Source organism: Haliotis cracherodii, unplaced genomic scaffold (genome assembly GCF_022045235.1).
Source record: "Haliotis cracherodii isolate W230 unplaced genomic scaffold, xgHalCrac1.p SCAF_9, whole genome shotgun sequence".
Classification (NCBI taxonomy): domain Eukaryota; kingdom Metazoa; phylum Mollusca; class Gastropoda; order Lepetellida; family Haliotidae; genus Haliotis; species Haliotis cracherodii.
Window position 1 is genome coordinate 29955160 of NW_027266343.1, and position 13393 is coordinate 29968552.

Here is a 13393-nt window from a genome sequence, read left to right on the forward strand (position 1 = left end):
TCAATCGGTATGTACATGCGGATGTTTTTGTTGGGGCTAATTTTCATGTCCTGTCAAAGTGCCATATCAAATGCGCACTGTATCTAGTTCATTTGGAGGGTCTGGCACTTTACAACAGTCACCATCATCACCATCATCATCGTCGTCAACGCCGTAGTCGTCACTACTACTACTACTACTACAAATACTACTACTACTACGACGACGACGACCACCACCACCACCACCACCACCACCACTACTACTATTACTACCACTACCTGCTGATGCTGCTACTACTCCTACTAATACTACGACTTCTTCTACTACTGCTGCTACTACTACTACTAGTAGTAGTACTTCTACTACGACTACGACGCCGCCGACTAACACTACTAAAACTGCTACTGCTTCTGCTACTACCACTATTACTACTGCTATCGCAACTACTACAACGACTACTACAACTACTTCTACTACAACAACAATTGCTACAACTTTACTTCAACGACTACTACTGCTACTACTACTACTACTACGACGACGACGACGACGACCACTACTACTATTACTACTACTACTACTACCGCTGATACTGCTGCTACTACTGCTACTACTGCTACTAGTTCTACGACTTCTTATACTATTGCTGCTACTACTACTAATAGTAGTACTTCTACTACTTCGACGCTGCCGACTACTACTACTAAAACTGCTACTGCTTCTGCTACTACCACTATTACTACTGCTATCGCAACTACTACAGCGACTACTACAACTACTTATACTACAACAACAATTGCTACAACTTTACTTCAACGACTACTACTACTACTACTACTACTACTACTACTACTACTGCTCGAAGGACGCGTGTGACGCATTACATACCAGTAAACAGTCAAACAGTTCGATGAAGGTTGCGAGGTGCCAATCTCCACTGCTGTCGACCTTTTTCGAGACGTCAAGGTGAAAGGTTTAGATACAATTGTGTTATTGAACTAGACCGTTGGAAAGGTCCATCTAGGACGGTTTGGGGAGGATTGTTCTTCCGGAGTTGTGTTTACTCTGTTGTCTTTCCTTGTTAACTCAGTGCCGGAATGATATGCAGCCGAACTACACAAAACACGAGGTCATTCCCGCAACTAAATGTGATTCAAAAAGACGAACTACAATCTGACTTTTCAACGTTAATGTGACCTTGAATCCTACAGTACGTTCAGGAAATAATGTCGTAAGTGCTATAACTGCCAATGTTAGAAAAAATATCAATAGCATTTTCCATTTACCACTCTAAATTCTCAAAAACAAATTTAGCGTATCTTTAGTAGTTGAGTGTATATTATAATTTCACTGACATGAATTTCAGTGGTACAAGGTAATGCTGTAACGAATGTTTAATATTATTACAAATTTTGTCAGGGGGGAGCCTACGATGGGAGACAACTCTGCCAGGACAAGCAATGCATAGAGGTAAATTTTGGGGATATGTTGATACAGTTATATTTTATGATTACAAAAAAATCGCCAAGATATAGCATTTTACTTTTATTCGCTGTACATGCACATAGTTCAAGAAAATTCATGGTTTAGGCTGCATAACTTTGAACAACAGTGTGAAGTAATAAGGAGTTTGGGTTAACGTGGCTTTGAACAGTATACCCGTTATACCACGGCGTGTCATCTTGATGTGGGAGGAAGGTGATGCAGGTCTCGGACGTTTACCACTTTGGTGAAACCCACGGGTATGATGCTGACAAACCTGGAAACATAATCAGGCTTATATGCGGATCCAAGAGAGGCCGGGGTGTGGCTGTGGCTGTGGCTGTGGCTGTGGGTGGAGAGATAGCGGGTACAGAGCTGTGTTCCCCGCACCTTTTTGAAGCATACTAAAATATCTACACGTTCGTGAATGTTATAGGAAGTCGGATGTACAGAGAGTACTACGCTGTAACTGCTATTTGCGAATTGCCAAATGACAACATGAAATCCTCCTTTTCCCGAAAACTGTATCCTAGCTTGAAGTCAAACCGGGATTCAAACCCACGATCACTGGTTTCTGACCCAAGTTCGTCACAGAAAAATCCCGGTCGCAGAGCTACCTGTACTATCGCTGCCACCAGTAACAACTCCCCACTGAGATATCTGCCGTGACACCGAATGCTCTTCCCCAGGCTAAAGAAAGTCTTTTCTTTGTTTGACACTTTTATTTTCTATTTATTTTCAAATCTTTTTTAATTGATTGGTGTGGTTAGAATGGAGGGGAAGTTGGGTGCTTTCCCCTAGTCTGCAATCTCGAACCAATCTCTTTAAAACAATAAACACGTACATTTTCTGGGAAACCTTTTCAAAATCCTCTGAAATTCCCAAAGAAATACATTAAAATATAAATGTCATTACGTTTGGGGTAGGCGACTATGCTTGTCGTAAGAGGCGACTAACCGGATCAAGTGGTGTTGGTCACGTTGATGACGTTCACACGCTGAGGGGGATGCTGACGACTGAACACCGTAATCGAGGCGATTTGGTGAGACTCACGATTGATTTCCCTTCATTGGAGAAACATCCCAACCGAACACACCAACCCCATCCCCATCCCCAGACCGGCATCCACAGTCCGCCACCCCCCACCCCACCCACCCCATCTACATGCACGCACACACGCACACACCTACACACACACATGCACATGCACGCACGCACGCACGCACACACACACACACACACACACACACACACACACACACACACACACACACACCACACACACACACACACACACACACACACACACTGGTGTCTCCTATTCTTGATACGTACGTACCCACCCACCCATGCACCCTACCTACCTACCTACCTACCTACCTACCTACCTACCTACCTACCTACCTACCTACCTACCTACCTGCCTACCTACCTACCTGTAATTACCGAGTCTTATTGGAGTCTTATTGGAGTATTTAAAGAGATTTAATTCGTTTCCTGAAACACCACATAACATTCATGATCACTGGTGCCGAAGAAGTTCTATTAGGTCTGAGAGTTGACCAAAGAGTTCGTCAAAAACAAACAAATCATCAGAAATGTCTGATATAATCGATAAACAAACACTGACGCACATATACTTTTATTCTTGAACGAGCACTCGTTTGCAAAACGTATTCAAATCAAATATTTGTTTCGAAGAACACCGATTTGAAAAAAGGTCCTTCGAAACAATCCGATAGATAACTGCAAGTTAATGACTGTTGGCGCTCCACCTAAAGTAGATCATGTTTATTCTTCTCACAATAGGTTACTAAAATTGTCCTCTTCGTGAAAGAAATGAATTGATTTCTGTTTGCATACTTTGACAGATTCCTCAATGGTGATCAATGCTGCCAGTGTTATGCTTCAATGCAGCAAGTCGATCTTTGTATCAAATGAAGCAGTCGTGCACCGAATACACATTTCAATATTGCCTGCTGATGTCGAAAAGACGCATGTTAAATAAATGACACAATTGTCTTTGACGGGCCAGGGAACTGGGACATGGAATTGGTTTTATGATTTATGTGTTGTCACCGTCGGTCAGAGGTAAGTATGTGCCAAGAGTGAGTGAACGTAGGACTGAGTCAGTGAACGTAGGGCTGCGTCAGTGAATGTAGTGGTAGGACAGACTGAGTGAGTGACTATAGGACAGAGTGAGTGAGTGACTATAGGACAGAGTGAGTGAGTGACTATAGGACAGAGTGAGTGAGTGACTATAGGACAGAGTGACTATAGGACAGAGTGAGCGTGTGACTATAGGATAGAGTGAGTGAGTGACTATAGGACAGAGTGAGTGAGTGAGTGACTATAGGACAGAGTGAGTGAGTGACTATGGGACAGAGTGAGTGAGTGACTATAGGACAGAGTGAGTGACTATAGGACAGAGTGAGTGAGTGACTATAGGACAGAGTGAGTGAGTGACTATAGGACAGAGGGAGTGAGTGACTATAGGACAGAGTGAGTGAGTGAGTGACTATAGGACAGAGTGAGTGTGTGACCATAGGACAGAGTGAGTGAGTGACTATTGGACAGAGTGAGTGAGTGACCATAGGACAAAGTGAGTGAGTGACTATAGGACAGAGTGAGTGAATGACTATAGGACAGAGTGAGTGAGTGACTATAGGACAGAGTGAGTGAGTGAGTGACTATAGGACAGAGTGAGTGTGTGACCATAGGACAGAGTGAGTGACTGACTATAGGACAGAGTGAGTAAGTGACTATAGGACAGAGTGAGTGAGTGACTATAGGACAGAGTGAGTGAGTGACTATAGGACAGAGTGAGTGAGTGACTATAGGACAGAGTGAGTGAGTGAGTGACTATAGGACAGAGTGAGTGAGTGAGTGACTATGGGACAGAGTGAGTGAGTGACTATAGGACAGAGTGTGTGACTATAGGACAGAGTGAGTGAGTGACTATAGGACAGAGTGAGTGAGTGACTATAGGACAGAGTGAGTGAGTGACTATAGGACAGAGTGAGTGAGTGACTATAGGACATAGTGAGTGAGTGAGTGACTATAGGACAGAGTGAGTGTGTGACTATAGGACAGAGTGAGTGTGTGACTATAGGACAGAGTGAGTGAGTGAGTGACTATAGGACAGAGTGAGTGAGTGACTATAGGACAGAGTGAGTGAGTGACTATAGGACAGAGTGACTATAGGACAGAGTGAGCGTGTGACTATAGGATAGAGTGAGTGAGTGACTATAGGACAGAGTGAGTGAGTGAGTGACTATAGGACAGAGTGAGTGAGTGACTATGGGACAGAGTGAGTGAGTGACTATAGGACAGAGTGAGTGACTATAGGACAGAGTGAGTGAGTGACTATAGGACAGAGTGAGTGAGTGACTATAGGACAGAGGGAGTGAGTGACTATAGGACAGAGTGAGTGAGTGAGTGACTATAGGACAGAGTGAGTGTGTGACCATAGGACAGAGTGAGTGAGTGACTATTGGACAGAGTGAGTGAGTGACCATAGGACAAAGTGAGTGAGTGACTATAGGACAGAGTGAGTGAATGACTATAGGACAGAGTGAGTGAGTGACTATAGGACAGAGTGAGTGAGTGAGTGACTATAGGACAGAGTGAGTGTGTGACCATAGGACAGAGTGAGTGACTGACTATAGGACAGAGTGAGTAAGTGACTATAGGACAGAGTGAGTGAGTGACTATAGGACAGAGTGAGTGAGTGACTATAGGACAGAGTGAGTGAGTGACTATAGGACAGAGTGAGTGAGTGAGTGACTATAGGACAGAGTGAGTGAGTGAGTGACTATGGGACAGAGTGAGTGAGTGACTATAGGACAGAGTGTGTGACTATAGGACAGAGTGAGTGAGTGACTATAGGACAGAGTGAGTGAGTGACTATAGGACAGAGTGAGTGAGTGACTATAGGACAGAGTGAGTGAGTGACTATAGGACATAGTGAGTGAGTGAGTGACTATAGGACAGAGTGAGTGTGTGACTATAGGACAGAGTGAGTGTGTGACTATAGGACAGAGTGAGTGAGTGAGTGACTATAGGACAGAGTGATTGAGTGACTATAGGACTGAGTGAGTGAATATAGGACAGAGTGAGTGAGTGACTATAGGGCAGAGTGAGTGAGTGAGTGACTATAGGACAGAGTGAGTGAGTGACTATAGGACAGAGTGAGTGAGTGAGTGACTATAGGACAGAGTGATTGAGTGACTATAGGACGGAGTGAGTGAGTGACCATTGGACGGAGTGAGTGAGTGACTATAGGACAGAGTGAGTGTGTGACCATAGGACAGAGTGAGTGAGTTGGTGAGTGACTATAGGACAGAGTGAGTGAGTGACTATAGGACAGCGTGAGTGAGTGACTATAGGACAGAGTGAGTGTGTGACCATTGGACAGAGTGAGTGTGTGACCATAGGACAGAGTGAGTGAGTGACTATAGGACAGAGTGAGTGTGTGACTATAGGACAGAGTGAGTGAGTGACTATAGGACAGAGTGAGTGAGTGACTATAGGACAGCGTGAGTGAGGGACTATAGGACAGAGTGAGTGTGTGACCATTGGACAGAGTGAGTGTGTGACCATAGGACAGAGTGAGTGAGTGACTATAGGACAGAGTGAGTGAGTTGGTGAGTGACTATAGGACAGAGTGAGTGAGTGACTATAGGACAGCGTGAGTGAGTGACTATAGGTTAGAATGAGTGTGTGACCATTGGACAGAGTGAGTAAATGACTATAGGACAGAGTGAGTGAGTGGACTATAGGACAGAGTGAGTGTGTGACCATAGAACAGAGTGAGTGAGTGAGTGAGTGACTATAGGACAGAGTGAGTGAATGACTATAGGACAGAGTGAGTGAGTGACTATAGGACAGAGTGAGTGTGTGACCATAGGACAGAGTGAGTGAGTTGGTGAGTGACTATAGGACAGAGTGAGTGAGTGACTATAGGACAGCGTGAGTGAGTGCCTATAGGTTAGAATGAGTGTGTGACCATTGGACAGAGTGAGTAAATGACCATAGAACAGAGTGAGTGAGTGAGTGAGTGACTATAGGACAGAGTGAGTGAATGACTATAGGACAGAGTGAGTGAGTGACTATAGGACAGAGTGAGTAACTATAGGACAGAGTGAGTGAGTGACTATAGGACATAGTGAGTGAGTGACTATAGGACAGAGTGAGTGAGTGACTATAGGACATAGTGAGTGAATGACCATAGGACAGAGTGAGTGAGTGACTATAGGACAGAGTGAGTGAGTGACTATAGGACAGAGTGAGTGAGTGACTATAGGACACAGTTAGTGTGTGACCATTGGACGGAGTGAGTGTGTGACCGTAGGACATAGTGAGTGAGTGGGCGGAGGACTGAGAGCTTGTGAACGAAAGTATAAACGCAGAGTGAGCGAATTTTGGAATCAGAGAGAGTGAATGAATGTTAGACTCAGATTGAGTGTATGTATGGATTTCACTTGTTAATAATTACCGTTTGAAAATGATTGTCAGGACTTTCAGCATCTTGTCGTCTTCGCACTCCAGGAGGACAGCCCCGGGGGCTGGCTGTCAGTTTGATCATGAGGGGTGGGGTGTCGTCACACTATACTGATGTCATCCGCCTTCTTCTCATGAGAAAATTGCCTCTATTCACCCTCGTAGCTATTGGAGCTCGTCAGGGTGGTTTTACCGAGTTTGTGCGTGTGCGAGTGCGTCCGCGCCTGTGTTTATGTCGTGTTTGGTGACAATGTAAATACAAATCGTGAAATGAACTGAGTATTATGACTATATCTAGGCTATAGATAACACATTTATGTTGAAAAAGTGTTGACATTGAACCGCCTTGTGTTTTCATGTGTGTAGGCAGGGAGCCACATTGTTTGCATGTGTAGATATGGGGCCACCTTGTATTGTGCATATGTGTAGGTATAGAGTCACCTTGTGTTTGCATGTATGTGGATATGGAGCTACCTTGTGCTTGCATGAGTGTAGATATGGAGTCACCGTGTGTTTGTATGTGTGTGGATATGGAGTCACCGTGTGTTTGCATGTATGTGGATATGGAGCTACCTTGTGTTTGTATGTGTGTGGATATGGATCCACCTTGTGTTTGTATGTGTGTAGATATGGAGCCACCTTGTGTTTGTATATGTGTAGGTATGGAGCCACCTTGTGTTTACTTGCGAGTAGAAATGGAGTCACCTTGTGTTTGTTTGTGTGTAGGAATGGAGCCACCTTGTGTTTACTTGCGAGTAGAAATGGAGTCACCTTGGGTTTGTATGTGTGTGTGTATGGAGCCACCTTGTGTTTGTATGTGTGCGTGTATGGAGCCACCTTGTGTTTACTTGCGTGTAGAAATGGAGTCACCTTGTGTTTGCTATGTGGCGCTAATCGACATGGGCTCGAGTTCTCGTGGTGGACCACTCGACATGGGTTGAATTCTGCATGTGTGCTATTCGACTTGGGTTCGAGTTCTCTTGGTGGGATTCTCGACTTGGGTTCGAGTTCTGATGGTCGGCTATTCGACATGGACTCGAGTTCTGGTGGTGCGCTACTCGACTAGGGTTAGCGTTCTGTTGGTGGGATTTTCGAGTAGGGTTCGAGTTCTGGTGGTGTGCTACTCGACTAGGGTTTGAGTTCTGTTGGTGGGATTCTCGACTAGGGTTCGAGTTCTGATGGTGGGCTTCTCGACATGGACTCGGGTTCTGATGGTGGGCTTCTCGACTAGGGTTCGAGTTCTGGTGGTCGGCTTCTCGACATGGACTCGAGTTCTGGTGATTCGCTACTCGACTATGGTTAGCGTTCTGTTGGTGGGATTCTCGAGTAGGGTTCGAGTTCTGATGGTGGGCTTCTTGACATAGACTCGAGTTCCGGCAGTGCGCTTCTCGACATGAATTGTTCTGGTGGTGGTCTTCTCGATTTAGTAATATCTACCCCCCCTTCCCTACCCCCCCCCCCCCCCCCCCCCTCTCTCTCTCTCTCTCTCTCTCTCTGAATGAACATACGCACGCAGTAAGCAATAATCGTTGTGAAAGCAAATGTTTCTTGACTGCAACGAGTACACAGGTCATTTATCGGAATCGACTGTTCGCGGATTATTTTCATAAATAGCAAAAACTGACGTATCTAAGGCTAAACACCACGACTTCAAACAAAAAGTGGCAGGCTGTTTTTGTAGGAATATTGACGGTATAATCCCCATCTCAATAACAATCATATAAATACTCAACAAACGTCAAAATGCAACGATGTTTCCAAATCGAGCCAAGCCCTGGGATATCTCAACACTTCAATGAGGCACACTGGATTAACAATGCTTATAATTAGGACTGCCGTGAGAGTTATTTCCCGCCGAGAACAACACTGTTCCTAAAGAAATAATACGACCATATAAGGCAGATTGATTAAACGCATACTGGGAAATATTTGCGCTGGCATCTGGTTGCATAGAAAAGTCGGATTCAAAGTTGACATTCAAAACAAAACTGAAAAAAGAAATAGTAATGAGAGATGTGAGTTTCTTATTTAGTATTCACTCGGTGTTTGGCTTGTGAGGCTAGCGGTGGTGATCACGATGCATGATGCATGATCCAGGCAACTATAGATATTTGTTGCTGAAACAAATCATGCCAAGAACTATTTTCGGATTTGTAATTGCGGATTGAATGTAAATTACACACTGATATAAACCAGTAGACAGACAGAAGAGATGTCCAAACAAGACCAAGGCTGATATCCGACGTGGTTAAAAATATAAATAATCTGTTTGGACGGAAGTAGCATTAACATACATTCCTTGGCCATGTTTACGGAGACTGGACGGGCACCTGCTGTGCAGCTAATAACTAATCACGAGGTTGATATGACAGTGTGGATTTTCTCCGTGGACGATAGGCGGATGATGTTGACAACGTGGACGAATAGGCACCGAATTGCTGCTGCTGCTACTACTACATAAACTACAACTACTGCTACACCTACTACATAAACTACAACTACTGCTGCGACAACAACTACATAAACTACTACTGCTGCTACAACTACACCATAAACTACTACTGCTGCTACAACTACTACATAAACTACTACTGCTGCTACAACTACTACATAAACTACTACTGCTGCTACAACTACTACATCAACTACAACTACTGCTGCTACAACTACTACATAAACTACTACTGCTGCTACAACTACTACATCAACCACTACTGTTGCTACAACTACTACATCAACTACAACTACTGCTGCTACAACTACTACATAAACTACTACTGCTGCTACAACTACTACATAAACTACTACTGCTGCTACAACTACTACATCAACTACAACTGCTGCTACAACTACTACATCAACTACAACTACTGCTGCTACAACTACTACATAAACTACAACTACTGCTGCTACAACTACTACATAAACTACTACTGCTGCTACAACTACTACATAAACTACTACTGCTGCTACAACTACTACATCAACTACAACTACTGCTGCTACAACTACTACATAAACTACTACTGCTGCTACAACTACTACATAAACTACTACTGCTGCTACAACTACTACATCAACTACAACTGCTGCTACAACTACTACATAAACTACAACTACTGCTGCTACAACTACTACATCAACTACTACTGCTGCTACAACTACTACATAAACTACTACTGCTGCTACAACTACTACATCAACTACAACTACTGCTGCTACAACTACTACATAAACTACTACTGCTGCTACAACTACTACATAAACTACTACTGCTGCTACAACTACTACATAAACTACAACTACTGCTGCTACAACTACTACATAAACTACTACTGCTGCTACAACTACTACATCAACTACTACTGCTGCTACAACTACTACATAACCTACTACTGCTGCTGCTACAACTACTACTACTGCTACAACTATATAAACTACTACTACTGCTGCAACTACTTCATAAACTACTGCTACTGTTTCTACAGCTACTACATAAACTACTATTACTGCTGCTGCCGCTGCAACTACAACATAAACTTCTACTATTGCTGATACTACTACTTCTCCTAACTCTGCTACCACTGACTACTACTTCTGTTGCTATTATTGCTACTGCTGCTACTGCTGTTGCTTCTACTTAGCAAAGCGACAAAACCCATTCCACAATAAAAAGAAATATCTGCTTAAAGCAGAGTTCATTGTACGATTCATGAGCATGTGTTTATGAATTACTATCTGATACTATTACTGATACTATTAACATTACTACAACTACTTCTACTTATGGTTGGGTCGATGGGGTAGCCTCGCGGTTCAATCGTTAGCTCGTCACGCCGAAGATCCGGGTTCGATTCCCCACACTGGTACAATGTGTGAAGCCCATTTCTGGTGTCCCCCGCCGTGATATTGCTGGAATACTGCTAAAAGCGGCGTAAAACCACTCACTCACTCACCCTATTAATGTTGCTGCAACTACTACAGTAACTGCTACCAAAGCTCAACCAACATCACGACATCTTTGCCAGCGCTTGTTTCTATTACTATTATTGTGACTTTTCTCTTTATCGTCATAGCGAATTGGACTATAACAAACACACGCACACGCACACGCACACGCACACGCACACGCACGCACGCACACGACCAAATATGAGATAAGGAACCGTATGGGTGAAGATTCACATTTTAATATTTTCTGCAGGTCCCTTTTTCAGACTTATAACTGTTTATGTAATAATTGCAGTTTAACGTCGCGTCCAAGATTATTGCACTTATATAGCGAGTTGCATGCACGTGTGTGTGCGTGTGTGTGTGTGTGTGTGTGTGTGTGTGTGTGCGTGTACTAGTCCGGACTGATGCCGATAGTGCTAGCTCACTGTGATACATGATGCCGCAGTTTAACATGAATACCCCACTCAGACACAGTATACTGACTCCGAGCCGACCAGTCCTTGTTTTAACTCCTTAATGCCGAGCGCCAGACAGGGTAACAACAAGTACCATCTTTTAAAGTCATTTTGTATGACGCGGTCGGGGATCGATTCCCGGACCATCCCCTCTCCGGGCGGACGCTCTACCACCAGACCACGGAGGCGGTCTTTTTCGATATAACCTCTGATTAATTGAAAGTAGAAATGCTGCTGAAATGTTGTTTTTTATTACATTATACGGGGAAAAAATGACGTTAAATATCTTTCTTTATGACGTCACAGCACAATTCTATCCTAGCGCCCATAAGGTCCCCTTCTTCCTGGCGGGTTACACATATAGTCGAAACCCCTTATCCCGAACTTGGCAAGACCGTGTTGAAACTTCGAGATATCCGGTCATTCGAGATAACGAGGCATGAACATCCGGACAGAATTTATCCGGACAGTATTATAGGTACATAGCAATAGTATTGCATACACACGAAATCAATAACACCACACGTGTATGCGACAACAAATTGGAATGCATTTCGCCGGCACTGATTAATAACACTTGTGACAGCTAGTGCACAGAATACCGTGTACAGTGTACATGTGCCTTATTAGGCACAGCAGCAATCATTATTGGGTTTAAATTGCACTGTACATTTACACCGATTATAGATGTGTGGGGAAAGGATACTCATGCCCTTCTCAAAACTGTCAATGTGGCAAATGTCAGCTTCGAGATAAAGGTACACTATTCTATAGTGAAGTCAAAGTTGGGATCGAGTCTAAGGTTTTAGATAGCGTTATTCATTTTTATCTCGAATTCGAGATAAGCAGGAAAATTATTATGTATTAATATAGTGAGGCGGTCGGGACCAAAGAAAAAGTTCGAGATATTGGTACATTAGAGATAACGGAGTTCGAGATAACGAGGGTTGTCTGGTATATACAGGTATATACACAAAATGGAAATTAGGGAAAAGGAACCCTCCAAAATGCTGGTAAAAGTCGGGGAAAACAGAAGATGACAAAGTAGACGAAGAAACAAATTAAACTAAACCCCTAAAGGTTTCTGGTGAGAGGTTTCTAATTTGGAATGCTCTTTGTAGAATACCCAACAATGCAGATATAGGTCAGTCTCGTCTCTTTGATATCAGACCGAATAGGGATAGATATTTATTTCTTCTGTGTATGGTACAAAGCGAAACGATTTTAGAGTGAGTGAGTGAGTCGGGTGTGGAAGAAAAGCTCAAAGCTTGGTTTGGTTGTTTAACGCCGCACTCAGCAATATTCCAGCTATATGACGGCGGTCTGTAAATAATCGAGTATGGACCAGACAATCCAGTGATTGACATCATGTGCATCGATCCACGCAATTGGGATACAATGACATCAACCAAGTCAGCAAGCCTGACCACCCGATCCCGTTAGTCGTCTCTTACGACAAGCAAGGGTTGCTGAAGACCTATTTTACCCCGGGTCTTCACGGGTAGAAAAACCCAAAGTGATTAAGGTCGCAAACATTTCCCACTATGAAATTTTATGAAACCAATGAACACAGATATGTTGGATTCTGACACATCTAAGGGATGCAACTCTGGACTGAGGAGTTTCGAATGTACTATGAAAAAAGTTAGCAAATACTTTGCAATACATGTTTATCAATGGGTTAGATGTGGCTATATTTTAATATATAAAGTATAGTTTCAATTGTTTCTATGTTTTTTGTGGTTTTTTTCCCAAGAGCCCGAAAGTACGGTCAGGAATAGTGGAATTTAATCACGGAATCTAAGGGCGAAAAGAATCCAAATGAAGTTGAAAGGAAAAAACAACAACCGTCCTGTAAGACATGGAGAGCAGCGATTCGAGAGAACAAAATTATTCCTTTTTTTCTATCAGCATCCGCGAGTTGCGGAGCTTGAAGTTTCGAGTTACCGGAGCTTGAAAGGAGATATCAAACACGCGGCGCTTTTTCTTCTCTTTGAAAATGCAGGGATTACGTCGCC